Here is a 25,892-nt window from a genome sequence, read left to right as displayed (position 1 = left end):
ATTAGATGTGCTGAAGGGCCTGCTTCTTTGCTGTACTTTACTATGACTTGATGAGTGCAGGCTGACCAATATCTTATAAAATCACACCATCACATCCTCGCTCTTATATTCTAGTCCTCACAAAATTAATGCAACCTGTGCACTTAGGTGCAGGATACTTCCTTTACCATCCCTGTATCCTCCCTCCCCGACCAAAACTAAACTTTAGAATCTCCACTGTCCAGAAACTTCACTGAACCAGCTGCAGAAAGGCTCTGTCTGCAGGAGTTGGCCAGAAGTCCCCATTCTATAGTGACAGGCACCCCTCCAGGATCCACACAGACTTTCCTGGCAAAATTCTCACAATACCACAGATTTCTGAGAACTTGCACATTATTGTCCGCTAGAAACATCCTTTGATGAGTAAACAATCAGAGCTATGGTAATCCTGAAATTTGGTTGCGACACACATCTGGAATATGTGTATGATCTCTTTCCAAGCATTCTGATAGACTGAACCATACTTTGAAAATAAATATACTTTGAACTTTGATGGCTAACCTTTCCAAATTCAACAGTATTTGCTCTATGATAAATCAATGAGAAATGAAAATGACAAAAGACTCTCTCAAATTTCTACAGGTGTACCATTGAGAGCATTCCAGCTGGTTGCATCTCCATCTGGTATGGAAGGGGCTACTATCCATACAAGATTGGGAAAAGCTGCAGAAAGTTGTAAACTCAGCCAGTTCCATCATGGGCACTAGGCTCCCCAGCACCGAGGACATCTTCAAAAGGTGGTGCTATCAAGAATGTGGCCAATCTTCATTAGAGACCCCCATCACCCAGGTCATGCCCTCTTCTCACTGCAACCATCAGGAAGGCAGTACAGAAGCCTGAAGACACACACTCAACAATTCAGGAACCGCTTCTTCCCCTCTGCCATCAGATTTCTGAATGGACACTGAACCCATGAACATAACCACACTTTTTTGTATACTTACATTTTATATATATACATACACACACACACACACACACACACACACAATACATACAACAAATTTCACAACATATGCCAGTGATATTAACCCTGATTCTGAATTCTACCAACAGAATTCACAGTTGCTTAATTACTTGAAAATAACAGCAGCTGTAGAGCTTTTGGAACAATTTCCTCTACACAGTACCATCAATAGCCTTTTTAAGTACATCCATTTTTGAAAAAAAACATCTAGGAACCTCAAACAATTACCACTTCATAAACAAAGGAGATTCTGCAGATGCTGGAAATCCAGAGCAACACACACAAAATGCTAGAGGAACTCAGCAGGTCAGGCAGCACCTATGGAGAGGAATAATAGTTGATGTTTCAGGCCAAGACCCTCCATCGGGACCGCTTCTACCCATGACTGTGCGGCTAGGCATAGCTCAAATGCCATCTGTAAATTTGTTGACGATACAACCATTGTTGGTAGAATCTCAGGTGGTGATGAGAGGGTGTACAGGAGTGAGATACGCCAACTAGTGGAGTGGTGTCACAGCAACAACCTGGCACTCAACGTCAGTTAGACAGAAGAGCTGATTGTGGACTTCAGGAAGGGTAAGATGAAGGAACACATACCAATCCCCACAGAGGGATCAGAAGTGCAGAGACTGCGCTGTTTCAAGTTCATGGATGTCAAGATCTCTGAGGATATAACCTGGTCCCAACATATTGATGCAGTTATAAAGAAGGCAAGTCAGCAACTATACTTCATTAGGAGTTTGAAGAGATATGGTATGTCAACAAATACACTCAAAAACTTCTATAGATGTACCGTGGAGAGCATTCTGACAGGCTGCATCGCTGTCTGGTATGGAGGGGCTACTGCACAGGACCAAGAAGCTGCAGAGGGTTGTAAATCTAGACAGCTCCATCTTGGGTACTAGCCTACAAAGTACCCAGGACATCTTCAGGGAGCGGAGTCTCAGAAAGGCAGCATCCATTATTAAGGACCTCCAGTACCCAGGGCATGTCCTTTTCTCACTGTTACCATCAGGAAGGAGGTACAGAAGCCTGACGGCACACACTCAGCAATTCAGGAACAGCTTCCTCCCCTCTGCAATCCGATTCCTAAATGAACGTTGAACCCTTGAACACTACCTCACTTTTTTAATATATATTATTTCTTTTTTTTGCCCAATTTTTAATCTATTCAATGTACATATACTGTAATTGATTTACTTATTTATTTGTTTTTTTTTCTTCTGTATTATGTATTGCATGGAACTGCTGCTGCTAAGTTAACAAATTTCACGACACATGCCGGTGATAATAAACCTGATTCTGATTCACACATGTCTGTATAATCTAACCGGATGACTCTCCAGCTTAATTCACTGGTAAAGCCTGTGTTCTATAAAGCCAAGCTTCACCTGGGCAGCAGCAACAAACACCATCCCGTTAGTCCAGATTTCCAACATATGTAGAATCTCTGGTGTTTATGACCCTCCCACGGCCAAGTTAACCAGTAGCAAGCTGCTACATTCAAGGTACAGACCACAAGTTCAGTATGGAGATAAGATCCATCCAAAAATATCTAAATGCATTTCCTGTGCAGTTCTGAAAACTTCAGCCAAGTAACTGAATCAGGAAGTTGTGTTATTCATAGTCTCTAGAAACACAGGAGTAATTTTAGAAACATCTTCTGAGGCACAGACCAAGTGGACAACCAGCGCTATTTGCACAGGGCGGAAATAGCTAATACCAGAGGCCGCAACTTTAGGGTGATCGGATGGAAGTATGGGGAAGGGGGGATATCAGAGGAAGCTTTTTTTTAAAACACCGAGTGGTAATCAGGTAGACCATGCTAGCAGGGGTGGTGGTAGAGATAGATACATTAGGGACATTTAATAGACTCTTGGACAGGTACATGGATGATAAAAATATAGAGAGCTATGTGGGAAGGAGGGGTTAGATTAATCTTAGAGTAGGTAAATGGGGTATATACACACAAAATGCTGGAGCAATTCAGCAGGCCAGGCAGCATCTATGGAAAAGAGCAAACAGTTGAAGTTTTGGGCCGAGACCCTCCATCAGGACATTAACTGTTTACTCTTTTCCATAGATGCTGCTTGGCCTGCTGAGTTTCTGAAGCATTTTGAGCGCATTACTTTTATTTCCAGCAACTGAAGATTTTCTCTTGCCTGAAATGGGATATATGACGTGTGAAGGGGCTTGTCATGTCCATTCTGGGACTGCTCACTCACATTTGGGCCCCACCAGACACTCAGTTCTCACCTGTGGCTCCAAGTAGCTGTTTGCAGGCGACAGCGGCCACACCGTAGTACACCACTTCGACAGGTGGATCTCACACCCTGGTGAGATAGGAACACGTCTGAAGTCAGCTCCGGAAGACTAGGCGGATGAGACCTACAGTGAGATCCAATGGCCAGGTGGTCCTGAAACACTCCGAGGAGAGCAGAGGGCATGACAAGGCACAGAACAAGCCATGGTCATCCACTGCAACCAGGAGAGACCCCAGTTGTGGTGACTACTCATACCACTGAGGTCGAGAGAATGGAACTGCCTCAGTGCAATGGTTTTTCCACTTCAAAAACTCCCACACAGGTCTCCTGTCATCGTCGGACATAACGAACAAACAACAAGATTGGGGTGGCATGGTTATCTAGTTGTTAGCACAACTCGGGTTCAATTCCTGGCGCTGCCTGTAAGGAGTTTGCAAGTTCTCGCCGTGACTGGGTGGGTTTCCTCTGGGTGCTCTGGTTTCCTCCCAGTCCAAAGACGTATCAGTTAGTAGGTTAATCGATCATTATAAATTGTCCCATGATGAGGCTAGGATAAAATGGAGGGTTGCTGGGAGGCACGTGGCAAAGGGCCAGAAGAACCTATTCTGCACTATATCACTGTGTCTCAACAAAAAAATCAAATCTAAAATAGTGTAACAACTGCAGTACAGGCTGAGATTACCCACCCCCAACTCCCAGGAGGACAGGCATTAGTTTGGGTCCTACTGACCATGAACTGGGTCTGGGTCTCACCATAGAATTGGTCCAGAACACATATGCTGGCATGGCGGGAGGAGAAGATGGCAGTGCAACGTAGCACGCGCGGCCTCTCTGGTGATGTTATCTGTCAAGTAGGAGGCCGTGCACAATTCTGATTTGATGGAGGCAGACCTGAGAGCACAGAGGAACATCTGGTGAAACTTCCGAAATGCCTGTTTCGCTGCCGTCGCTACTGTGTGATCTGAAATCTCCGGAGGGGAAGGCCCCGAATCCTTGGCTTTGCCTGTCGCTTGGCGGCCAGGGCCAGGGTCGAAACGCTCAGAGCTCGGTGTCGGAGGCTCGAAGTTTTCAGACGGACTCAGAGTCGGACTGTGGTCAGCTGCTTCCAGGATGCTGCATCGGCAAGTTTGCGGCGCTGGAGGTTCATGGCAGGGAGAGTTTTCTCCTTTCTACCGTCTGCGTGAGATGATGGGCTATCGGGAGTTTGAGACTTTTTTTTTACCGTGCCCATGGTCTGCTCTTATCAAATCACGGTATTGCTTTGCACTGTTGTAACTATATGTTATAATTATGTGGTTTTTGCCAGTTTTAGTCTTGGTTTGTCTTGTGTTTCTGTGATATCACACCGGAGGAACATTGTATCATTTTTTAATGCATGCATTTCTAAATGACAATAAACGAGGACTGAGTGTCCTCATAATCTAAATATGAATAAGGAAAGGGAGGTTAGGATGTTATTCCTTAGGACATAGAAGACTGAGGGGAGATTTGATAGAGCTATACAAAATTATGAGGTGTTTAGATAGGGTAAGTGCAAGCAGGCTTTTTCCACTGAGGTTGGGTGAGACTAGAACTACAGGTTGCAGGTTAAATGTTGAAGGGGAACCTGAGGGGGAACTCCTTCACTCAGAGGGTGGTGAGAGTGTGGAACCAGCTGCCAGCAGACATGGCAGCTGTGGGTCTGAATGCAACATTTAAGAGAAGTTTGGAATATACAAGGATGGGAGGGGTGTGGAGGCCCATGGTCCCGGTGCAGGTCGACGACACTCAGCTTATTAAAAGTTTGGCATGGACTAGATGAGTTTCTATGCTGTAGAGCTCTATGGCTATAATAATACATACAGGAGAGCATGGTAGGCGGGGAAAAAAACAGTGCCAACCAATAGTGTGCTGCTGAAAGCAACAGTCAGTCAATAAAGGGAGTTAAAGTGATATACTAAAGCTCCAGAACTAACACAAGAAACCATCACAATCATTTCAGAGACATAGTTACTATGCAGCACTGCAGAAAATTAAACTCTGTATCATTCTATGTTGACTATGTGGATTATTTTGCATTTTATTTCAGATTCATTTTGCTCAATTTTATAACTTAAACAACCTGCAAACTTCTGTGACTTCCCTTCCTTCCTCTGTGTGCTTGCCTCTAATCTCCCAACCACTCTCGATGGAGAAGTTCCACATTCCACTTACTGGCTAAAGAGGCTTCTTCTCTTCTCTGTTACATTTACTGATGACTATCACATAATGACAGGTTTTCCTGCAGCGGAAACCTTTTCACTTCCACTCAGTACAAACTTTGGACGTTTTTAAAGACCATAAAGGTATCCCTCAGCTTTACACTCTCAGAAGAAGGGATTTAGGAATTGTTTTATGACCTCAACTTACTTACTTACTACCTGTTACGCCCCTGCCATTGAGGGCAGCAATGAAGGTCTCCAGCCCTTGCAGTGTTCAGGGCTTCCTTCATCATGTCAGTAACTTCCTTTTGGTTTTCACGACCGTCAGCCATGCAAGTCCTGGGTGGAGACTCAGGAATACCACCAAACTCAAACATAAAAGGAATCTTCATTGCTGTTTCCATAACAATTTTGTTTTTTCAGTCAGGGTTGTTAGCTCTGAGCTGAACCCCCGAATCCAGAGGACCTGTGGACCACTCTTAGCCTGGCCTCTACACTTTGACCTGTTAGGCAAGGGTGACTCTACCAAGAGCCAAAGCATAAAGCCCAGCATAGTTCTCCGAGTCATTGAGGCATGCAAGCCTGCAAACCGTGACAAAGTTGTGGTCCTCTGAGGCTACAGACCATAAAACGTAGGAGCAGAATGAGGGCTTTAGGCCCATCGAGTCTGCTCCACCATTTCATCATGGCTAATCCATTTCCCTCTCTGCCCCTCTCTCCTGCCTTCTCTCCCTGACTTTCTAGTAAATGTTTATAACACCATAGTCTGAAGAAAGGCATACAGGCACATATATTAATTATCATTATAAGAGAATATTAGGTCCACAAAATATTAACTTTAATTACACTTATTATTTTAAGCTCAGCTTCATACGGAGGACAGAGAAGGAAGTCTAAAATCAAGGTGATTAGAACAGTATCTTTAGCCAGAGAGCAGCAGATCTGTGGAATTCATTACCACAGGCGGCTGTGGAGCCCAGATCATTGGGTATATACAAAGCAGAGGTTGATAGGCTCTTGATTAGTCAGGGTGTCAGAAGTTACGGGAGAGGGCAACAGAATGAGACTCAGAGGGATAATAAATCAGTCATGATGGAAAGGTGGAGCGTATTTGATGGGCCGAATGGCCTAATTCTGCTCCTGTGGGTTTTTATCCATAACAGCTAATGACTGAATGGGCAACCATCACGCTCTGGTCAGGCCTCTGGATGTAGTCTGTTGTGTATACTACACACAACGGTATTTACTGATGTAGCTTTGTATTGAGCGTACAACCAAGATAAGAAGACAACCCTGAATAGAACAGGATCTTGGAGGAATTAATCTTTGTACTTTTAAACTGTGAGCTCCTTCCCCTTCACTTAGCACAAACTTGTAACCAAGCTGACAGGAGAAGCTGTAGGTTTTTAGAGCATTACTACTTACCCTAGTTGTACACAACCTTCATTCGGTTCCAAGAAACAGGAGGAAGTCAGAGCGGCATCACTAACTCCTCAACGTCACAACAGCTCCCTTGGGTACACAGTGGCTGAGGAAGTAAACCAGGAGATCACAATTACTGCTTTCACTCACACTGTCTTAACAGAAACAGATCTTTCATTTGCGAGAGCAAAGTCTTTTCCAGATGCCAACTCAGGGTCAGTCAGGGTGTCCACAATATCTTCCTACCTCTGAACTTCAAAATGAACTTCCCACCCACTCCTTCTTTCTATGTTCTCATCAATTAGAGTCAGACAGCACAACAGAACAAAACTGATGCTTTGGCCCATCTAGATCATACCTCATCTACCATCTTCCCTTCATCATCCTTCTTGGTATGCTCCTTGAGAAACTCAACAACATTGGTTACGCATGATCTGCCCAGTTGCTGGAAAAGGCAGAGTAACTAGTTTGGAGTGATGATCATCTCACAATAGCACACAGTACATCTTATCTATGCTGTAATTAGGATTCCCTAAAGGTTAATTTACAGGTTGAGTCTGTGATATTAGCATTCGTTTCAAGAGGACTAGAATATAAAAGCAAGGAGTAATGTTGAGGCTTTATAAAGCACTGGTGAGGCCTCACTTGGAGTATTGTGAGCAGTTTTGGGACCCTTTTCTAAGAAAGGGTGTGCTGACGTTGGAAAGGATTCAAAGGAGGTTCATGAAAATGATTCCAGGATTGAAAGGGTTGTCATATGAGGAGCGTTTGATGGCTCTAGGCCTGTATTCACTGGAATTCAGAAGAATGATGGGTAACCACATTGAAACCTATCAAAGAATGGCCTTGATAGAGTGGACCTGGAGAGGATGCTTCCTATGGTAGGGGAGTCAAAGACCAGAGGACACAGCCTCAAAATAGAGGGACGTCCTTTTAGAATGGAGATGAGGAGGAATTTCTTCAGCCAGAGAGTGGTGAATCTGTGGAATCTGCTACCACAGTCAGCTGTGGAGGCCAAGTCAGTGAATATATTTAAGGCAGGGGCTGATAGATTCTTGATCATCAGGGGATGAAGGGATACGGGGCGGTGGGGGGACGCAAGAGATTGGGGCTGAAAGAAAAAAATGGATCAGCCATGATGAATTGGCAGAGTAGATTCAATGAACCAAATTCTACTCCTCCATCTTGTGGTCTTAAATCCTCTGATTCAGTATTCAGAACAAAGAAGGACATTTATGTAGTCAGGGGAAATGGGCAAGGTACTAAACGAGTACTTTGCAGCCATATTCATCAAGAACAACATGGGAACTAGTAAGATCAGTGTGGGGTGTGCTAAAATCTACTCTAATTCAAGCAATACACCCTGAGGAACCTCTTCTGTACCCTTTCCAAAGATTCCACAACCTTCCTGTAACGTAGAATCCAGAACTATATACACAGTAGGCCAAATGAGGCCAAACCTCAATTTCGTACAATGTGGCTTCCTGACTTTTCTACTCTAGGTACCAAATGAAGTCAACTATGCCTTAAGTCTTCTTTATCAGCCTATCTTCTTGTGTTACTACTTTTAGGAAGTTTTGGACACGGACCCCAAGATCACACGATCCATCAATGTTCATAAGTATCCTATGATTTACTGTACATAATTTTCCCATAGATTTCAAAGCCCAAAGTAAATTTTATATATATATATATATATCACCATATACAACCCTGAGATTCATTGTCTTATGGGCATACTCAACAAATTTATGGAATAATAACCATAACAGTATCAATGAAAGTTCACCCAGCTAGGGCATTCAAAACCAGAGTGTAAAAGACAACAGACTGCGCAAATACAAAAAGAAAGAAAGAATAACAAATAAGTAAACAAACAAATAAACCACAAATATCGAGAGCTGACTGTGGACTTCAGAAAGGGTAAGATGAGGGAACACACACCAGTCCTCATAGAGGGATGGAAAGTGGAGAGAGTCAGCAATTTCAAGTTCCTGGGTGTCACTATCTCTGAGGACCTATACCGGTCCCTACATATCAAAACAGCTATAAAGAAGGCAAGACAGCGACCATATTTCATTAGGAGTTTGAGGAGATTTGATATGTCACCAAAGACACTAACAAATTTCTACATACGTCCTGTGAAAAGCATTCTAACTGGCTGTATCACCATCTGGAACGGGCAGCGTCCATCATCAAGGAACTGCCCCCCACCACCCAGAAAGGAGGTACAGATGTCTGAAGACACACACTCAGTGATTCAGGAACAGCTTCTTCCCCTCTGCATTCTGATTTCTCAATGGACATTAAACCCACCAACACTACCTCACTACTTTTTATTTCTTTTTTCCCCCTTTTGCACCGCTTATTTAACTATTTTATATATGTCTATGTAAATATATACACGCACATGTGTATGCTTACTTTAATTCACAGGCTTTTTGAATATTATCATGTATTGCATTGTACTGCTGTCGCAAAGTTAACAAATTTCACAATATATAATATTCCAGTAATATTAAACCCAATTCCGAATCTGATCATGAAATGAAGAGTCCTCGAAAGTGAGTCCATAGGTTGTGGGAACATTTCAACAATGGGGCAAGTGAAGTTGAGTGAGGTTATCCCCTTTGGTTCAAAAGGTAATAACCGTTCCTGAACCTGGTGGTGTGAGTCCTGAGGCTCCTGTACCTCCTTCCTGATGGCAGCAGTGAGAAGGGAGCATAACCTGGGTGGTGGGGGTCCCTGATGATGGATGCTGCTTTCCTGTGACAGTTTTTCATGTAGATTTGCTCAATGGTAGAGAGGGCTTTACCCAAGATGGACTGGGCCATATCCACTACTTTCTGTGGGATTTTCTGTTAAGGGGAATTGGTGTTTCCATACCAGGCCTTGATGCAGACAGAAAATATAGTGTCTACTACACATCTATATTTGACCACCCACAGTGCAACATCTCACACTTGGCCAGATTAAACTCCATCTGGCATTTCTCTACAACTGAACTATATGCTGCTGTATCTTTGGCAATCAACCTATTCACAAGATACCAATCATTGTATCGTCTGCTAACTTAATAACTCACTGATCCACATTTCTAACGAGGTCACATATCTTATTATCACAACAGCAGAGGTCCCAGTAAGAGTCCCTGCAGAACATCACTAAACTTGGACCTACAGGAAGTAGGCCCTTTGGCCCATCTACAACATGCTGGCTCGGACTTCTACCTCTTCCCATCTACCTGCACACAGGCAACAGCCCTTCACAGCACTCTCATCCATGCATGTGCCTATCCAACCCACTCTTAAATATTGCAATTGAACTTTCATTCACCACTTTCACTGGCAGCTCGTTCCACACTCCCACCACTCTCTGAGTGAAGTAGCTCCCTTCACTTTAAATATTTCACATTTCACCCTTGATCCACTGGTTCATGGCATAAAAGAGGTTGGGAATCCCTGCCTTATAGCATAGGAGATTGAAAAAGGTATACAAAATTATGAGTATAGATAGGGTAAATGCAAGAAGCTTTTTCTATTGACATTAGGTGAGACTACAGCTAGAGGTCATGGGTTACAGGTGAAAGGTGAATACTCTATAAGATTGGTTAGATATCACCTGCCATGCACAAAACCATGTTGACTACCCCTAATCAGGGCTGTATGTCTCAATACTTTTCCTATATCCTTTTATGGATTGTGGATTGGACTCTGCAGTTCACGTTACGGGGTGTTTCTGGTTGCTCCTTTACTTATTGCCATTTTGTGCGATTTTGATCAGGGCAGGCTGGTTTGTGGCCTGCAGTCAGCAAACAACACAGCGCTAGATTGAACTGAACTGAATATTTCTGGACTGTTCCTATGACTTCGTGGTTTGATGTTTCATATTCTGTGTTTTTCACCTGTTGTTTTGCCATTTGCACGATTTGTTCTTTTTCTTTGCGTGTTGAGATTTGATGGTTTTCTTTGATCGTTGTTTCTTTGTTTCGTGGCTGTCTGTGGGGGAGACAAGTCTCAGGCTTGCATACTACACATATACCTTGAATCTTGAATCTTGCCCCTTAGAATAACTTCCAATAATTTAGCCACAATTAATGACTTGCTCGCTGGCCTAAAATTTCCTGAATTAGTCTTTGCGCATGTTGTGCAACAGAACAACAGTGGTTATTTTCCAGTCCTCCAACACCTCATCCATGGCTACAGACTTTCTGAATATTGCTGCCAGGGCCCCTGTAACTTCTGCAGTAGGAAAACCTTGTCAGGCCATGGGGACCTGTCCACCTTAATTCTCCAGAGGGAAGGCCCCAAATTCCCGGCTTTGCCTGCTGCTGGCGACCGAGGCTGGGGTCGAAGTGTTCAGCAGAGACGGTGCTCGGTGCTCAGTGTCGGAGGGCTGATCGGAGCTCGAAGTTTTCGGGCGACTCAGAATAGGACTGTGGTCGGGCATGGCAGGGAGAGTTTTCTTCCTTCTCCCGTCTGCGTGAGATGTGGGACTTTCGAGAGACTTTGAACTTTTTTTACTGTGCCATGGCCTGTTCTTCATCAAGTTATGGTATTGTTGCACTGTTGGAACTGTATGTTACAATTATGTGGTTTTTGTTAGTTTTTCAGTCTTGGTCTGTCCTGTGTTTCTGTGATATCACACCGGAGGAATATTGTATCATTTCTTATGCATGCATTACTAAATGACAATAAAAGAGGACTGAGTATCCTCATAATCTAATCTAATTCACCTCAAAACAGCCAGCACCTCCTCCTCCATAATCTGGATACAGTCCTTGACCTTTTGTCTCAGCTTTATAGACGCAGTGCATGCCGGCACAGTAGCATAGTGGTTAGCACAACACTTTACAATACTAGCGATCCGGGTTCAATTCCCACCGCTGTCTCTCAGGAGTCTGTACATTCTCCCTGTGACCACGTGGGTTTCCTCCGGGTGTTCCAGTTTCATCCCACAATCCAAAGACATGCCAGTTAGTAGGCTCTTTGGTCATTGTGAATTGTCCTGTGATTAGGGTAGGGTTAAATCAGGCAATGTGGCTCGAAGGGCCGGAGGGGGACACTATATCTCAATAAGTTTTTAAAAATACGGAACTACAGACCTGTGAGTCTCACTCTTTCAATCTTATTGATACCTTCCCTGCAGACAGGTAACCAGAAATAGAATGGCACACAATACTCCAAATGAGGCCTCACCAATGTCAACATAACATCCCAGCTGCTGTATTCAGCACTTAGATCTTGCAACAATTGGTGGAAATGATGCCAGAGGGCGGGGGGGTGTAGCAAGTGGGGACCCAAGAGAGAGACAGAATGAGAGCAAATCGGGACCTCAGATCAAGTGATGAAGTGTGTATCAAGAATGTAGACTTCAGTACTGAATGAGGAAAGATTACTCACGAAACTCCTTGGATATTCAAAACCGTGAATATTTACTGATCTCAGTCTGGATATGAATCACAATTCCGAAACACTACTTAACTAACGGTGGCGTCATCATTTCAAATCAAACCCCAATTACTTTCAGCTTGCACAACCGGGCCATCTGTCTCCAACAACTGCTGGTAATATTCCATTATCAGTAAAACATACAGCAGTATTTTACGGTAGTGTTCACAAAATTTATTTATTTAGAAATACAGCATGAATCAGAGATAACATCTCCACCTCACTGACGATCAACACTGGCACACCTCAGGGGTGTGTGCTTAGCCCACTGCTCTACTCGTTCTATACCCATGACTGTGTGGCTAGGTACAGCTCAAATGCCAACTATAAATTTGCTGACAACACAACTACTGTTGGCAGAAACTCAGATAGTGATAAAAGGGTGTACAGAAGTGAGATATATCAGATAGTTGAGTAGTGTCGTAGCAACAACCTTGCACTCACTGTCGGTAAGACCAAAAAATCTGATTGTGGACATCAGAAAGGGGAAGACAAGGGGACACACACCAGTCATAATCAAGTGATCAGAAGTAGAAAGAGTGAGCAATTTCAAGCCCCTGAGTGTATCTCAGCAGCTACAAAGAAGGCATGACAACAGCTGTACTTCATTATGAGTTTGAGGAGACTTGGTATGTCTACAGATGTACTGTGGAGAGCATTCTTGCTGGCTGGGGTTGGGGGGGTTGCGAGTGGGGACTGCACAGGATCAAGGTAAGCTACAGAGAGTTGTAAACTCAGTCAGCTCCATCACGGGCACTAGCCTTTGTAGTATTTAGGCCATCTTCAAGAAGCGGTGCCTCTGAAAGGTGGCGCCCATCATTAAGGATCCCTTCACCCAGGTCATGCCTTGTTCTCATTGCTACCATCGGGAAGGAGGTACAGAGGCCCAAAGACACACATTCAACAATTCAGGAACAGCTTCTTCCCCTCTGCCATCCAATTTCTGAATGGACATTGAACCCATGAACACCACCTCACCACTTTTTATTTCTATAGTTGCACTACTTATTTAATTATTTTACAATAATTCAGTTGCTTTCCTCTCTACAATTACATATTGCATTTTACTGCTGCTGCAAAGTCAACAAATTTCTTGACCTATGTCGTGATGTTAAAACCTGATTCTGATTCTAATTCTGAACGGGCCTTTCCAGCCCTTCAAGCCATGCTGTCCCGCAGCCACCGATTTAACCCTGGCCTAATCACAAAACAATACAAGGATCCATTCTGATTTCTACCGAGTGACAAGGAGATTTGCAGTACCATCGTGCCACTATCTGTTAATATGTTGAAGTCAATAATTTTTGCACTGAGTTTTTCTGAAATATTAGTTATTATTAACAGTACTGTGTTGCTGTGGTGCCAACAACACTCTGCTCAGTGCTGCAACACCACTACACCGGTTCAATGAACGTCCTTCCAATCAACTCCAGATTTTCCTTTTTCCAGCACTTGTCAAGTCAAGTCATGGCAAGTCTATTGTCACTGAACCGTATGCAGTCGGCCCTCCTTATCTGCGAGTTCCGCATGTGCGAATTCGACCAACCACAGATTGAGAAAAACCGGAAGAGCTCTTCCAGCACTTGCTGTTCAAACATGTACAGACTTCTTTTTTCTTGTGATTATTCCCTAAACAATGCAGTATAACAACTATTTTACATAGCATTTACATTAGGTATGATAAGTAATCTAGAGATGATTTAAAGTATACAGGAAGATGTGCATAGGTTATTGTGGATCGGGATCGAAAAAAACCCCAGAAATTCTCTTACTAAGTAAGTCGGAACAGGTACATCCAGTATTATTTAGTGTCCGTTAGCCAAACGTTTGTCTTAGTATATAGTATATACTTTACCTTTCTATGCATAAAAAACACTTAAGAAACGTATGTTTCAGCGCCGGGCTTGGGAACGGAAATTCCCGAGTTCGATCCAGTGACAGACCGCTCCCGAGCGCGATCTCCATCCCTGCCGGGTTGATGTGGAGGATCAAAAACCCAAAACCCCAAAACCCAATAATTAAATCACTGTGTTGCTTTGTAATAATTGTACCTTTCATCGGGGCACGCCCTTTCTCATTTTATCCTTTAAAATTGTTCCAATCGTTGACCGGCTGTAGCCTAACACTTTTCCAATGACCGACGGCGCTTCACCTCTTTCTGATCACTTTATTATCTCCACTTATTTTAAATCATGATTGTGATTATTTTCGTGAACAGAAACACTGCAAATTCAGAGCTCCGCCGCCAGGTCCTAATGTTCACCACACTGAGACAGGTTTAATAAGATCCGGGGTTCCGCTGGGTCCTAAGGTGCACCGCATTTAGACAGGTTGAATAAGCGACGTGAGCATCCACATTTTTTGGTATCCGCAAGGGGTCCCGGAACCAATCCCTCGCGGATAAGGAGGGCCGACCGTACATGTATACCATAAAACGAGACTCTGAACCAGGGTGTAAAGCACAGTAGTACACATAACACACAAGAAATTATAAAAGGATAAAATCTGCAGATGAATCATGCATAAATAACAAACTAAAGTGCATAAATTAAATCCTGTAAGGTATAGACAGATAAACCAATGACACTTTGAATGCAATGCAGCAGGGAGTTCAGAAGCTTAATGGCCTGACAGAAGCTGTTTCTCATTCTGACTGTTCTTGTTTTTATGCAACGGAGTCTCCTGCCTGATGGTAGAATGTCAAAGAGGATGCTCAATGGATGGGATGGGATCCTTGATAACACTGAGGGTCCTGTGTATGCAGCGCTCCTGATAAATGTCCCTGATGGATGGTAGGAAGACCCCTATGATCTCTCGGCTGTTTTCATAGTCCTTTGCAAAAGAATAAATAATTGTACACTACAGAATGCACTAATTTGGAAATTATGATTACATATTACACACAAAACGGACTCTTGCAGAACTGACATTCATCTCAGACGTGTAAACATCCAGTTATGAAATCTCTGGCCACTAGCTCTCACGGGAGCAGAGGCTGAGTCAACGCAGTGAAAACAGCAAACACTGAATCGCAAATTAAAAGCTATACAGAATTTTCAAATAAACGGCAAAAAAACACTATGACTCACCCCTTCAAGGGATGGATACTGGAAGAATTTCACATGATGGAAATATTCCAATGAAAAAAAAGTCACAAGATCTGGATATGATAAGAGTGAAGAAATCCTGTTGTCTGCAGCATCAATGCAATTGCAAATGACCTTCCTCAGCCATGACAGTGAAAGACGTGATCCTTTGTGTCTTGCAGAACAAGAGTGATGTTCCGAAGCCTCAACCAGCTCACAAACCAGCCACTCTGTATTTGATCACCATTCAGTGGCACACAGACTGCAGGCAACCACCTTATTTCAAACACCTAACAGTGCATGGCTAGGTTTAAGAACCTAATACTCCTGATGCATTCAGCTGCTAAAATACTGAGGTGTTAACTCCTGAGGCGTTAAGCTGTTAAAAATTCTTCATTGAACAAAAAAAGTTATGATGTTTTTATGAATTGAACAGTTAATATTTTGCAAATAAGCTAAAACATTACAAATATTTAAAGTTATTTACTTTCAGTTACATCTTTTGTTCTAATGTGAAACCCAGTGAACATTCCATTTCCCAAGCCAACTAATCTTTGTAATTTAGGAATGCTAAGGGCAGAAAAATTACTCCAGTCCATGTGAGCTCGATCCAAAAGCAGAAGAGAGTTCACTTTCCTTATTCCTTAACTGAATTGAAGCGAAACCCAGCATGGAGCTTCCATTTGCTCATAACCTATCTGTCATACCGTACCATGCAAAAGTCTTAGGCACGTACAGTATATATAGTTAGGGTGCCTAAGACTTCTGCATAATACTGTATTTGTCAACAGCTGGTAAATCCAGTGGGAGCAAAGAGTGTTGGGAACAGTGAGGGTAGGGGGTTGTGGGACAGGGGCAGACACACCCAGCCCTAAGATACCAGCAGCACACATAAAAGTTGCTGGTGAACGCAGCAGGCCAGGCAGCATCTCTAGGAAGAGGTACCCTAAGATACCAGGGTAGGTCATTTGATTCCAAACCATTGGTTTATTAATCATGACAGAATGTCTTTCTGGTGCTTCCTGCTTCCTCCTTTTCCAAATCATGACCCCCTTCCCACTCTCAGTCCACAATAGAGACCCAAATCAAAATCAGGTTTATTATCAATCGTATATGTCATAAAATTTGTGTTTTTTTTTGTAGTACAGTGCAATACATAAGTCTATACATAAGTGTACTGCACAGAAGTCTTAGGCATCCTGGCTATATATCTGTACCTAAAACAGTACTGTATAAGCCAATAACAACTGTACAGCACTAGTGAGACCCAACGTGGAGATTTCACTTGCCCATCACATTTCTGGAACTATAAGTGAGTAATAATCACTGCACAGCACAAAGAAACACATGAAGAACGCTTTTGTCTGAATGATAAATACAACGCAAATTTATAGATCCCAGATCAGATCAATCCATTACAGTCCTCAGTTATTTCCATTTGGTTTGGGCATCATGGAGGTGTAGCAGTTAGCGCAACACGATTGCAGCTCAGGGTGCCAGAGTTCAGAGTTCAATTCTGAAGAACAACTGTAAGGAGTCTCAGTACGCTCTCCCTGTGGAATGTGTGGGTTTTCTCCGGGTATCCAAAGTCAGTTCATCCACAGTCCAAAGATGTACCAGGTAAGGTTATTTGATCATTGTAAATTGTCCCATGATTAGACTAGGGTTAAATCAGGGACAGCTCGAAGGGCTGGAAGGGCCTATTCCATACTGTATCTCAATAAATTAAAAAAATCCTAGTCACATACACCAGGATACAGTGTGTAAGGGGGTTTCGTCGCTTATGTTACTGTGTAGCCGAGCGACCCTGAGGGTGGCCAAGGGAGCTACAAGTGAAAAGCTCATCTTGTATGCTCTTCGTACAGATCAAATCACTTCATAGTGTACTGAGTAAAAATAACGTAAAACAATAAAAATGCAGAATAAAGGGTAAAAAACTATTTAAGTTTTTGTATTGTGTATTGTATCAAGTGTACGTAACTCTGATGAATATATTCACAGAATATCAGAGTGAAGGATGCTCACACCTAAAGATACAACAGCCCCAGCCAATCTCTCGCTTACTCTCTCTCTCTACATCTGTACTCTACACTCTCCAATGATGCGGCAGCCAGTAATGGACACATTACTTCCACTGCAGCCTAGCCAATGCTTTATAAAGTTGTATCATAACCTTTTGTCCATCATAATCTATATCCCAGCTCATAAACACAAGAGCCTTACTAGTCTTCTCCATCACCATATCTACCACCACAGATTCTGCCCACATTGTCAATTTGTTTTCCGAGAGTGCTTGTTCATTTTGTGCTGTGTCATACGACATGGGCAATCACGGTCTTTCAATGACCATGACTGTGCATGGCAAATTTTTCTGCAGAAGTGCTTTGCCATTGCCACCTTCTGGGCAGTGTCTTTACAAAACAGGTGACCCCAGCCATTACCAAAACTCTTCAGAGATTGAGAGCCTGGCAACAGTGGTCAGATAACAAAGATTTGGGTTATACACCAGCTCAGATGACCACCCACCAGCTGCATCCACAGCTTCACCTGACCTTGACCAGGGGGCTAAGCAGGTGTTATACCTTGCCTAAGAGTGACCTGCAGGCTAGCAGAGGGAAGGAGCACCTTATTCCTCTTTTGATAGAGGTGTACCTCCAGCCCGCCACCCTTTGTAATCTATACCCCAGCTAATAACCACAAGAGTCCTGCATGTCTTCTCCATCACCTTGTCCACCTGCATAGTATCTGCCCATGTTGCCAACTTATGGGATGCTTGGTCTGGTACACCAAGGTCCCCTGTTCCTCAGTACATCCATCATAGATATCCTACCCCAATTTGCCCTCCCAGTGTGTAACCAGGTTAAACCCCTCCCCACCATTGAGCACACCTACGCAGAGTGCAGTATCCAGGACTCTCACCACCCAGGCTATGCTCTCTTCTGTTTGCTGCCATCAGGAAGGAGGTACAGGAGCCTCAGGACCCACACCACCAGGTTCAGGAACAATTAATATCCCTCAGCCATCAGGTTCTTGAACAAGAGGGATAATTTCACTCGCTCCACAACCTATGGACTGTCTCATTGCTTTTTTGTGTGTTTGCAGAGTTTGTTTTCTTTCGTAATGGTTGACTGTTCATCTTGCTACATGCATTCTATCATTGATTCTGTTGTGCTTCTTTGCATATACAGTTGTAACCCTCTCACTGGGCTCCTATACAAACTCAGCTTGGTAGCTAACTGCTAACAGCCACATGACTAATCGGTGAGAAGGCCACCTTTCATAAACATATATGTCCAGGGTCGGAATGATTTGGGGTTCAACCGAACAGGAATATCATGATGTTCTGATTAAAGAAACCTCAATTTTGAGTGAATGCTGTGTAAATTCCTATTTTAATATACGGCATTTGTTAAATGTTATGTAATCTCCACCTAAGGAAATATCGGAATGTGTGATATCTTTGGATGCGGAGAAGGCTTTTGACAGAGTTGAATGGAACTTTCCATTTACATCCTTAGAAAAATTTTATTTTGGACCTAATTTTATTCATTGGATTAAATTACTTTATTTATCAGAATTCTAAACCCTTTAAACTCCAACGTGGAACTAGATAAGGTTGCCCTTTGAGCCCTCTGCTTTTTGATTTCGTATTAGAACCCTTAGCAATTGCTTTTCGAAAGTCTGAAGAGATCACTGGTATTTTAAGGAGAGGTACTATTCACAAAGTGTCGCTCTATGCTGATGACTTATTGCTTTTTATATCCAATGTTACAACCTCCTTACTATTTGTGTTCCGTTTACTGACTAATTTTAGTCAGTTCTCAGGATATAAAATAAATTTACATAAGAGTGAATTGTTTCCTTTAAACAATTTAATGCCAACTGATATTAACCTTCCTTTTAAAATTTTAATAAAACAATTTGCATTTTAGGAATAACAATTACTAAGAATTATAATGATTTATTTAAGGAAAATTTTCTAAGTTTATTGAATTATGTTAAAAAAAAATTTTCTAATTGGTTGCCTCTCTCTTTATCACTGATTGGTCGAATCATTTCTATTAAAATGAATATCTTACCTAAATTTATATATCTTTTACAAGCTGTGCCTGTTTTTACTCCTAAATCTTTTTTTGACTCTCTGGATTCAATTCTTTCTTCCTATATATGGAAGAATAAAAAACCTCGTATAAATAAAGCTCGCCTTCAAAAAACCAAACAGAACATAGGATTTGCCTTACCCAATGTTAGGTTATATTATTGGGCAGTTAATATACATCATATTACGTTCTGGATATTTTACATTAACCATGAGAATTACCCCATATGGGTTTCTTTGGAAGTCAACTCTTGTTATAAAATTTTCCATTATTTCTTTACTTGGATCCTCATCTCCTTTATCTTTAAATAAACTAACTGACAATGTAGTGGTTAAACATACGTTGAGGATTTGGTTACAGTTTAGAAAACATTTTGGTTTATTGAGATTCTCCCTCTCAGGTCCCATATTTCCTAATTGTTTTTTCAAACCATCTTTAATTGACTCATCTTTTAAAGAATGGGCATGTGGCCAAGTGGTTAAGGCATTCATCTAGTTACCTCAAGGTTGCTAGTTCGAGCCTCAGCTGTGGCAGCGTGTTTGTGCCCTTGAGCAAGGCACTTAATCACACATTGGCGCCCCACACAGACTTCCAATTGGCACCTTGTAAGGCATGAAAACGTCCAACGCAGGCCTCTCATGGTCTGAGTCGACGTTCCCCTTAAAGAATGGGATAGAATGGGTATTAAATGATTTCAGGATTTGTTTGATGGAGGGAATTTATCTTCTTTTGTGCAACTTTCAACGAAATTTAACCTTTCCAACACTCACTTTTTTCGATACTTACAGATTAGAGATTTTTTATGATCTCAATTACTTACATTTCGGACAAGTCCAGATAAGAATATAATAGATACAATTTTTAATCCGAAACCCTTTGATAACAGTTCAATATCTTACATTTATGGTCTACTGCTGGGACTGAAAATGGTCTCTTTAGATAAAACTAAAGGAGACTGGGAAAAGGATTTACAGATTTTCATATCTGATGAGAGCTGGAAGATTATTTTAAAATTGATTAATTCTTCTTCATTATGTGCTCTTCATTCTTTATTACAATTCAAAGTGGTACATAGAGTTCATATGTCTAAAGGTAAGCTTTACCGTTTCTACGCAGATATTTCCCCTCACTGTGATAGATGTACTAATGGAGTGGCCACACTAATTCATATGTTTTGGACTAGTCCGAGCCTTGAAAAATCCTGGAAAGATGTATTTCAAACTTTTTCTGCACTTTTCAATGTCAGCCTTAAGCCCAATCCTTTGACTGCCTTGTTTGGTATTGTTGAGGATAGTGCTACAAAATTGAAGCCATCTAATTTTCAGGTATTGGCCTTTATGTCTCTTATGGCCAGGAGGGCGATCTTGCTCAAGTGGAAGGAGGCCGCTCCACCCACTCATGTTCAATGGCTATCTGACGTTATGTTGTGCCTTGATATAGAGAAGATTCGTTGTTCCATTTCTGATTCTAAACATGATTTTTTAATAACACACATCAAAATTGCTGGTGAACACAGCAGGCCAGGCAGCATCTCTAGGAAGAGGTACAGTCGACGTCTCGGCCCGAAACGTCGATCGTACCTCCTCCTGGAGATGCTGCCTGGCCTGCTGCGTTCACCAGCAACTTTGATGTGTGTTGCTTGAATTTCCAGCACCTGCAGAATTCCTAATGTTTATGATTTTCTAATGTTATGGGGACCCTTTCTGAATTATTTTCACAATCTTTGAACTGTTATTAAAGTATGGATCTGAGCCATTATTATTATTATATCATATGGTAAGGTATTTTTCTTTTTTCTTCTACCAACCAGCTCATATTGGTAGTGGGGGTAGATTGTTTTAATAAAATACAATTATTTTATTCTATTTCATTTCATAATTCAATCTTTTTTTATACATGATTGTTTTGGAATATGGGATACTGTGATCATATTATTGTCATTTAAATGTAATGTAATTCATATTGTTTACTTGTATCCTTATGAATTTTGCATTTGTATTCATGTAATTTATATATCAATAAAAATATTGAAAAAGAATGCTGTGTAAATACTGTCCATATGCAATTGTCGGTCGGCACCAAATAACAAATCATACACAACATAAAATTATGAAGAACGTACATTTACTAATTTCAGCTTTATCAGTTATTAAGAGAAAAAAAAGAAAGAAAAAAATCAATAAAAGGGTCCATCACAGTTAAACCAGTCTAAATGTGCCCATGACCATCAGAGCTCGTCTCTTCTGAAAGCTGGGTATGACTGTTACTCATGGCACTGAATTCTCATCGCCCATCACTGGTACAGCTTCCCATTTTGAACTCTGCCACGCAAGGCACTCCTTGCAATCGCATCTTCCCATCAGAGTAAATCTCACGGGTGTCTCTCCCAGTCTTCTCTTTACCACATCTCCCGCTAAGACCAACAACCCCAGCAATGTCTGTCACAAATCTCTCTCCGCCCAGATCTCTCCAGAACCTTCTCCCGATCCCACCATGCTGATTGGTTGACACAGCATTCCTAAGTTGAACAACATAACCCCTTACCTTTAACCGAAACCAAAACATTCTACCAGAGGAGACACAGAAAACTACTAAAACGAAACACCTCACAGCACAGCAGTAAATGCCTGCAAGTAAATGCCTGCAAGTAAATGACTCGTAGTTGTATATGGTGACATAAATGCACTTTGATAATAAATTTACTTTGTGAGATTAAATGCCACCTGCCATTGCTGTCTCCCAAGAGGACCACAACCTTGCATGTGACAATGACCTGGAGAGCTATGTTGGCTGGAGTCACTGTTTATGCTTGTCAGTGTCATCTTCAAACCTACTAATGAAATCTCCTGCACTACTATCCAAATCATTCATGTGTATAATGAACACTAGTATCATCAGTCCTGCTGTAGGGTCTCGGCCTGAAACGTCAACTGTACCCTTTTCCATTGATGCTGCCTGGCCTGCTGAGTTCCCCCAGCATTCTGTGTGTGTTGCTTGGATATCAAGCATCTGCAGATTTTCTCATGTTTGTGACTAGCGTGATCAGATCTGATTCACAAGAATCTTTAACTGCGAGCATTATTAAGCCATAAACAAGAGATTCTGCAGATACTGGAAACCTTGAGCAACCCACAAAATGCATGTTCTCAGTATTACTTATTCATTATTTGCACAATTTCTCTTCTTTTTTTTACATGCATTGCCTTTGTTTATGTAGACAATCATAAATTCTGTTGTATTTCTTTATTTTTGGAATATGTGTACAAGAAAATGTATCTCAAGGCAGTAACTGCTGACTATTATTTGCTTGTTATGCATCATGTTGCATGACATGGGTGATCGTGGTCTCTCCACGACCATGACTGGTCTTGGCAAATTTTTCTGCAGAAGTGGTTTGCCGTTGCTGCTTTCTTAGCAGTGTCTTTACAAGATGGATGACCTCAGAGATTATTTGCCTGGCATCAGTGGTCACATAACCAGGACTTGTGATATACACCAGCTGCTCACACGACCATCCACCACCTGCTCCCATGGCTTAAAAGGACCCTGATCGGGAGGGCTAGGCAGGTGCTACACCTTGCCCAAGGGTGACCTGCAGCAAGCAGAGGGAAGCAGTGCCTTACACCTGTTCTGATAGAAACTCATCTCCACCCTGCCTTCCAAGGTGCTTTGATAATAAATTTACTTTGACTTTGAAGCTTTTCAAAACTAAACAAGTTCTGGGCAGATAGTAGTGAACTGGAAATCAAGTCAACATAGTTTTATGTAAAGTAAATCAAATTTAACAAACTTGGGCTTTCATGTAACAAGGAGGGTGAACAGCAGTGAAGTTGTCAGTGGAGTATATTTGGATTTCCTGAAGATATTTGACAGGGTGCCATATAACAATGGTGCTCTAGAACTCATGGTGTTAGGGAAAATGTGTTAGCACAGATTTGCAGAATGCCTACAGGATGGCTATTTAGAGACATAATGTTGAGCACACTAGGGAAAGGCAATTCTGGATTAGGTGTTGTGTAATGAATGATATTTGATTAGGGAGCTTAAGGTAAAAGAACCTTAAGAAAACAGTGATCATAATATGATAGAACTCAACCTGCAGTTTGAGAGGGAGAAGCTAAGATTGGATGTATCAATATTTCAGGGAACTACAGAGACATGAGAGAGGAAATAGCCAAAGTTAATTGGAAGGGGACATTAGCAAGAATGACAGCAGAACAGTAAGGGCTGGAATTTCTGAGGGAAATTCAGAAGGAGTAGGATAGATACATTTCAAAGCAGTAGTATTCTAAAGGGAGGATGAAGCAGCCATGGCAAACAATGGAAGTCAAAGACAGCATAAGTAAAGAAGAGGGCATATAACAGAGCAAACAAATTAGGGGGAAAGTAAAGGCTTGGGAAGCTTTTAAAAAGAGACAGAAGACAACTAAAAAGCATAAAGAGAGAAAAGATGCAATATGAAAGAAAGCTAGCCAATAATGTAAAAAGATATCAAAAGTATTTTTCAGATATATAAAGAGACAAAAATAGATATTGCACCACTGAAAAATGATGTTGGACAAGTAGTAATGGGGAACAAATAAATGGTGGACGAACTGAGTAAGTATTTTGCATCAGTTTTCACTGTGGAAGACACTAGCAATATCTGAGAAATTCAAGAGTACCAGAGAGCAGAAGTGAGTGTAGTTGCTATTACTAAGGAGAAAGTGCTTGGGAAGCTGAAAAATCTAATGGTAGGTAAGTGACCTGGAACAGATGGACTACACGCCAGGGTTCTGAAAGAGGTGGCTGAAGAGATTATATAGGCATTAGTAATGATCTTTCAAGAAGCATTAGATTCTAGAAAGGTTCTGGAAGACTAGAAAATTGAAAATGTCACTCCACTCTTTAAGGAAGGAAGGCAAAAGACAGAAAACTACAGGCCAATTAGCCAGACCTCAGTGGCTGGCAGGATGTTTTTGTCCATGATTACAGATAAGGTTCCAAAGTTAGCAAAGTTTCCTCAAGGAGAAATCATGACTGACAAATCAGTTGGAATTTTTTAAAGAAATAATAGGCAGGATAGACAAAGGAGAGTCAATGGATGTTGTTTACTTGGATTTTCAGAAGGCCTTTGACAAGATGCCGCACACAAGCTGCCTAACAAAGTAAGAGTCCATGGTATCACAGGAAAGATACAAGCATGGATAGAAGATTGGCTGGTTGGCAGGAAGCAAAGAGGTAGAATAAAGGGAGCCTTTTCTATCTGGCTGATGGTGACTAGAGGCGTTTTGCAAGGGTCAGTGTCAGTCCGCAACTTTTCACATTACATGTTATTAATCAGTATGAAAAGAACTGATGGCTTTGTGGTGCCCTGGTATTGTAGCAGTTAGTGCAAAGCTAACACAATTCGGGGCACCGAAGTTCAATTTCAATGCAATCTGTAAGGAGTCTCTGTACATCCTTCCAGTGCTCTGGCTTACCCACAGTCCAAAGGTGTAGCAGGTAGGTTAACCTGTCATTGCAAATTGTCCTGTGATTACACTAGGATTAAATTGGGGACTGCTGAATGGCATGGCTCAAAGGGTCAGAAGGGCCTGTTCCATGCTGTATCTCTAAATAAAAAATAGTATTGTCACATGCACCAATGTACAGTGAAAAGCTCATCTTGCATTCTCGTCCTACAGATCAAATCATTATGCAATGCAGTGAGCCAGAATAATGTAAAGCAATAACAATGTATAATAAAGTGTAAGAACTATTTAATGCAGCTTTTGCATTGTGTCAAGTGCAAGTCACTCTGATAAATACATTCGCAGAAAGATCACAGTGAGTGTAAAATCGGATGTATCAGTATTATGGTGCAGTAAAGGGAACTACAGAGGCATGAGAGAGGAGCTGGCCAAAGTTGATCGGAATGAGATACTAATAGAGATTACAGAAAATCCACAATGGCTGGAAGTAAGATACAGCATTACAGCAAAAGACAGGGCATATAGAACAAAAATCAGTGGGAAGTTAGAGGATTGGGAAGCTCTTAAAACCAACAGAAGGCAACTAAAGAGCAATAAAGGGAGAAAAAATGAAATATGAAGGTAAGCTAGCCAATAATATAAAAGAGGATATTGAATGTTTTTTCAGATATATAAAGAGTAAAAGAGGGAAGAGCGGACATTAGACCACCGATCATGCCTGATGGGGAATAGTGGGGAACAAAGAAATGGTGGATGAACTTAATCAGTATTTTGCACTAGTTTTCACTGTGAAAGACTAGCAGCAAGCCAGAAATTTGAGTGCGTCAGAGGGCAGAAGTGAGCGTCATTGCAATTACTAAGGAGAAGGTGCTTAAGAAACTGAAAGGTCTGAAGGTAGGTAAGTCACCTGGACCAGATGGTGTTCAGCCCA

General features: G+C 41.8%; 1 protein-coding gene across 8 annotated transcripts in view; it reads right to left on the bottom strand.

Annotated features, from left to right (window-relative positions):
- The window catches only part of pitpnm2 (phosphatidylinositol transfer protein, membrane-associated 2), a 317,466-nt gene that overhangs the window by 265,769 nt on the left and 25,805 nt on the right, over nt 1-25,892 (bottom strand). For all 8 annotated transcript variants that reach the window (XM_072240762.1, XM_072240756.1, XM_072240755.1 and 5 more), the window contains one exon: nt 6,876-6,978. The gene's annotated coding sequence lies outside the window, so the exon portion shown is untranslated. The remainder of the gene's footprint in view (nt 1-6,875; nt 6,979-25,892) is intronic.

The sequence above is a fragment of the Mobula birostris genome, chromosome 22 (assembly GCF_030028105.1).
Source record: "Mobula birostris isolate sMobBir1 chromosome 22, sMobBir1.hap1, whole genome shotgun sequence".
Classification (NCBI taxonomy): domain Eukaryota; kingdom Metazoa; phylum Chordata; class Chondrichthyes; order Myliobatiformes; family Myliobatidae; genus Mobula; species Mobula birostris.
This window is presented reverse-complemented; position numbering and strand designations above follow the sequence as displayed.